The sequence below is a fragment of the Fukomys damarensis genome, unplaced genomic scaffold (genome assembly GCF_012274545.1).
Source record: "Fukomys damarensis isolate Sample0158 unplaced genomic scaffold, DMR_v1.0_HiC HiC_scaffold_37, whole genome shotgun sequence".
In the NCBI taxonomy this organism is placed as follows: domain Eukaryota; kingdom Metazoa; phylum Chordata; class Mammalia; order Rodentia; family Bathyergidae; genus Fukomys; species Fukomys damarensis.
This window is the reverse complement of record NW_022900949.1, coordinates 38,554,225-38,560,187: the sequence shown is the minus strand read 5'-3', so window position 1 is coordinate 38,560,187 and position 5,963 is coordinate 38,554,225. Positions and strand designations below refer to the sequence as shown.

At 43.3% G+C, this 5,963-nt stretch overlaps 1 protein-coding gene across 1 annotated transcript in view; it reads right to left on the bottom strand.

Annotated features, from left to right (window-relative positions):
- The window catches only part of Pkd2 (polycystin 2, transient receptor potential cation channel), a 45,786-nt gene that overhangs the window by 38,530 nt on the left and 1,293 nt on the right, over positions 1-5,963 (bottom strand). The window lies entirely within an intron of this gene.

Here is a 5,963-nt window from a genome sequence, read left to right as displayed (position 1 = left end):
TTTTTTTTTTTTGCCTCAAGCTAATCTTGTAATCTTGTCTCTGACTTACTGACATGACACAGTGTGATGTAGGATTCTACTGTCCCTTGGGGCTCAGCCACTTGTGAGCTGTGAGACCTTACCTAACGCTAAGCATTCTGCACTCCCTCCTCTATAATGGAGCAGGAATTCTTCCCTGTGGGGTTGTCCTGGGGATTAGGAATATTACATGTAGATCATGTGAATTACAGGAAGACTTCTAGAAAGTGAAGTGGCTTAGCCAGGTTTGGTGGCACACGCCTGTCCTCTCAGCTCCCTGGGAGGCTGAGGCAAGAGGAGAACGTTTGAGCCCAGCCCAGGGGGGGCAACTCAGTGACTTAGTGAGGCTCTGTGTCACTAAAAAAAAAAAAATCAAACAAAACTTAAAAATTGCTAGTGATATAGCTCAGTGTAAAGGCCTTGAGCTCAATCCCCAGTATAACAAAAAGAAAAGAGAGAGAGAGAGAGACAGAGAGAGACAGAGAGAGACAGAGAGGAAGAAAAGGGACATGGCTTTTCACTATTATTGCTCCATTTTCTCTAGAACAGCCAGTGGCTACCCGATTAGAATATTCAGTGACTCCTGAATCCTGTGTTCTCACTCAGCATTCCCTGAGTACAGACAGGTATCAGCCCCAGGTAATAGTCCCCTCTGCATATGGCTCACACTCACAGGCCCAAAACGAAGACCTTTCTTCTAGAAACCTGTTCCTCCTATTTGGGCTAATAGCACCTAGCTAGAATTCTGGGTTTTCCCCAGAACAGGCCCTCTCTTATCCTTCCAGGGAGCTGGTTTGGCAATCCTGCCAGTTTCAGCCTGTCTTGACTCCATTCCAGCTCACCTGCCTGGTTCCAGCCCTGGGCATCACTCCCCTTCCTGCCCTCTCCTGACCTAGTCTCCCAGCCACCAGCTCCCCTCACTCCACCCTCTGCATCCTTCGGACTGCCATGGCATCATCAACCAGCCTCCGGTCTGAAGCCCCCAACTCCAACTGCCTACAGGAAAAAGTGCAGTTCTCGGGCTGTACATTCACTCCACCTTATTCCTGCTATTGTTCGCTCCCAGAATTTCGCCCTTACTCTTCAAAATGTAGTGCACATTTGACTCCTTCTCAGAGCCTTTTCTGACCTCCTCAGGTAGAGCTGCTCCTCTCCTCCTTGGGTTCCTCTCATACCTAGGGACCAACCAGTGATTACTCAGCCCTGAAAGTTGGAGCCTCTATCATTTGTCTTTGTGTCCTTAGGATCCGCAACATAGGAGTCTCATAAAAAGGATCGTTTATTGTATGAACTCTTTCTAGTATAACCCTGACACACCCCAAAGAGTAGCAACTACCCCTCAAAAGAATCCTCCAGTAATTAAATACAAAATCTTGTTTGTTCAAAATAATGCTGCAAATAAAAAACAAAAAGGAAAAACTTATGAAGTTTGGATAAAAATAAAAGGAAAATCATTAGAGCCAAAAGTTTAAAAAAGAACTGGTTAAAAAACCCCCTAACACACCCATGTCTACCAACAAAGGAATGCATGAACAAAATGTGATAAATAGTACAATGATTCCATCATTTAAAGAAATGAGGCGTGCTACTACATAGATAACCCTTGAAAATATTATGCCAAGTGAAATAAACTAGGGAGGGGAAGGAGAAGAGAAGGAGAAGCAGAAGAAGGAGAAAGAGAAAGGGAAGAAGAAAAAGAAGAGGCAGAAGAAGAGGAGGAGGAGGAGGTGGAGGAGACCAGAGTATTTTCCAGAACCAACATGAATGAGCAGAAGTGTGGCATTGGTTCTGCCCTGTGCAAGGCTTTAGGGTCTAGTCTCACAGGAGGTAGCTGTGTGCTCATGTCTGCTTCTGCATTTACTTTCCTGCAGTCTGACTTCTTGATGGAAGAACATTAGCTTCCCCCAGGTGTGTATTTGGGCGAGGAAGAACCCGACAGATCCCAAGTTCTTGGGCTATACTTTGGAGGGCACGTTGTGGCAGCCCACCCTGACCAACACAGTCAGTACAAGTTGAGCATCCCTAATTCAAACATCTGAAATCAAAATACTCCAAAGTCTGAAACTTTGTGTGCATTAATATGACCCCTCAAACAGAAAATTATACACCTGACCTGATGTTGACAGGTTACACACAAGATGCAGGTGGCACTCAAAATAGTGTATAAAAATACTTTTAGGCCAGTGGTGCTGAATCCACAGCACGCAAAGCCCTCTCTGTCGTCACAGGAGCAAAATGTGAGTTGTTTCTTCTAAACTAAAACCTCCATATTTGGGTTAATCGCAGCGTGGGCACTTTGAGATGAATAAGTGGGTTTTGTGTTGCAGTATGGGTACTTGATTTCTGAAAAATTCAGCATCACTGTTTAGGCTCTGGGTATAAGATGCATGTGAAACAAATGAGTTTCATGTTTAAACTTGGGTCCTATCTTCCCTGTATGTGCAAATATTCCAAAATCTTAAAAAAATACAGAATCCAAAATGTTTCAGGACCCGAGCATTTTGGCTAAGGGATAATCAATTTATGCTTTGTGATTTCTCTAGAAACAGCAACAAAAAGCCCAAGCATCCATGTTTAAAACAACAAGCTGAAACTGACTTCTACAAGCTGACACAATAAGAGAAAAATATTCAACTTTAGGAAGTTGGACAATTTGATAAACAGACTGCTACATTTTACTGCTGCACATCTCCTGGTCTGGGGCATTGCCTGAAACCTGCAGGCTAGCCTTTGCTTCCTGTGCTCCACTCCATCAGCAGCTCCTCCCTGGCCGTTAGCCACCAGGTCTACCTGCCTTGGTGCCTCCTATGCAGGCCTCCTGGACACTGCTCTGATGACTCCATTCCCCACCAAGATGTTCTGCCCCTGCTCCTGCTCCGAAATGTCCATCTGCTTAGTAGGCAGGGAAGCTGCCTCGGTTCCTCAGTTAGATACAAAGTACTCCTACCAGGCCTTAGGTGTTTCTTCTTTCTCAACTATACCACTTCTGCTAAAGCAGCAGATTTATGTACTGTCCAGTGAACAGAGAGAAGAACCATTTGAAGTTCACCTGGAATCGGTGTTGCCGAACAACCAGAGTATGCTGAAACTACAAGCGGTCTTGGAGATTAAGTGCAACTGCTCTGTTATAATCATTGAAAAGCAGAGGCCCCAGAAGTCTGAGTAGCTATATAGATCTCTAGGAAGCTTCTGACCACTCTAAACTTCGGTAATCTCCCCTACTTTAAAACTTCCAAAAGTGGCTGGCTATCGTGACCCCAGGGTACTACCTGTATTATGCATCCAAAATTTCCATCACTGTTATTCCAAGAGGGGTGAAAAATCACAACTTCTTCATTAATTATCTTATATTTCTAGATTCTAAGGAAAATGGTGATATACTACTTGTTTCTTTGTGCAGCTGATAGTGCTACACTATCTTTATCTTTATCATAGGTACTAAGTATTTAATACATGCTGCTTATTCAATAGGTGACAATGCCAACTATAATTTCATTATAGAAACTGATGAGATTTAACATTTTTTTCTATAATTAAAAATTTCCTTAGTCTGGCTCCCTAAGAAAGAATTAGGCCACTGATACAGGTGCTATTATTTTTTTATGTTTACCAATTATCAAACAGGCTATCACCAGGGAAACAGATGAACAGCTGTCTGGGCCAAGGCTGAGAAGAGCTGGGGCTTCCGTGGCCTCAGGATGCCCCACTGCCTGGACCCTTTGGCACTCAGCAATCTGGCAGCTTCCACAGATACGGTTGGACAAGAGGTTTGAAGAGTATGAGCTTAGTAACTACAAGCTTCTTGAAAAATTTCTTTAAAAGAAATAAATGTGTATATAACTCATATAAAATATGTGTTTCATATAATTTTATTCCACTGAGTTTGGTAAAGGTGATATATGTTGCCAAACGCTCAACCTGCATTCCAAGGATCGTGTGACTGGCTATTTTTAAAGAGAGAAACTTCTGTCTTACTTCAGGGAATACTTTTTAAAAGCACATTACACAGTGTGGAATGATATATACTTTATTTTAATATAGTTTTGAACCTTACAAAGTATTTGTGTTTTATTCACTTATCAATAGGATCCTTTGATTTTCATATTCTGAATCAAATTAACCAGTATAAGCATGCATATAAAAGAAGTGCCCAAATATATTTTTATAATTTGTAAGGCTTATGGAGCACTCACAGCATGGTACATACAGACTTACTACCTGTTACGGTTTATATCTAGATGTTCCCCAGAGCCTTATGTGCTCATAGGTGTGGATTTAGGGAGGTGGCTGGATCTTGGGTATGTGATACCGGATTAAGGGTGTGATGTCTGGATCAGTCCTCCAATTGGGTTAGCATAGTTATGGGTGTGGCTGAATGGATTTACTGCAGACAGAAGATCCACCCTGTCTGAGTGGTACCAACCAAGAGTCTCGTAGCCTAAATGAAATAGAAAGGGAAGAAGGAAGGCAGCTGCTTGCTGCCTTTTTCTGCCTAACATACCAGGGACTGTTTCTCCTTTACCATGCTACCCTGTATTGGAGTCAGCCTTCTATGAACTTCTGAAACCTCTCCAAACTGTGAGCTAAAATAAACCTTTCCTCCTTGAACTTGAGAGCATCAGGTATTTTGTGCCAGTACCCAGAAAGTAACCAAGACACTATCCACTTCTGATATCTTATTCAATTCTTCCCACAAATCAAGAACTAAGCACTAGGATTATCTCTTTTCTTCTTTTTTTCTTCTTTAATAGATGGAAAATTTAAGGATCAAAGAACATATGAGGAAAGTTAAATAACTTGCTCAAGATGTTAGAGCCAATGAGCAGCAGAACTGAGATTTAAATGTAGACTAGAGTTGTCTTATTTATGCTGCTACAGCACCACCTCTATGGGTTCTGTGCACAAGTTTCAAACTGACAGGGAAGGACAGGAGAATGTCAAAAGAACTGAGAATGAAAACTCAAAAATGGCGATTCATTCAGTTGCAGTGGCAAAACAGGAGATTCGCAAGTTGGAAGGCAGCCTGGGAAGCTTAGATGAGACTCTGCCTCAAAATAAAATAAAAAGGGCTGAGTGTAAAATACAAAGTGCCCTCGGGTTCAATCCTGCTGCTGCCACCCCCCCAAAAAAAAGGTGGGTAAGAGTCTATCCAACACTGTAACAAGGATGTCTCAGACAAAACTTTGTAAAGCAGGATCCCATTTGCTACTCGAAAATCGGCCTGCATCCTCTTACTGGGCACTGGCAAATTTGAAAATTCCTCCCTTGCCCTTTGCCGAGCTGGGTGAATGAACTCCACACACTGATCAGCTGGTACGTGGAGATTTCATTATTTAGTTGGCATCACAAAGAACAGTGTTATTTAAAAACATCCAAGATTTAAAAGCATACTAGAATGTTTTTAAACAACGTAACCTTGTCTTTGCAACTGTTTCACAAGTGTCTAGAACTAAAAATGGTTAAATATTTGTTTTCATAAATATTCCATTCGTGATGTGGTCAACAATTCCTCCTTCCCCAATCATAGGCAACATCGCCAAAAGAACATCACTGGTGACAACCTAAAGGCACACCCCTCCCATGAATTTGGATAACACTACAGTTACTTTGTTGAGCAGGGCGAGACAACAGTGGGGCAGGGAGGGCAGAGAAACGTCACGGGTGCTAGCACTGAACAAAATTCTCTTCGCGATTTCGTGACGTAAGCACACATGCAGTTAGTTGTAACCGCCGTCGGCTGTACTAGAAGCAAGGCTCACTTCCCCACTGCAAAGCCCCCAGACGTACTCTACTAGGGCTTTCACATCTCGGGTCGGCAGAACAGCGGGAGGCGTAGGGGGATTCCGAGGGGCGCGCTTCCCAGGGCACGACCAACAGCCTCCGCCCCGGGGCTGTGCACGCGAGGCCGAGCTTACCTCGCAGCCCGCGGACCAGGCGCTCGGCCC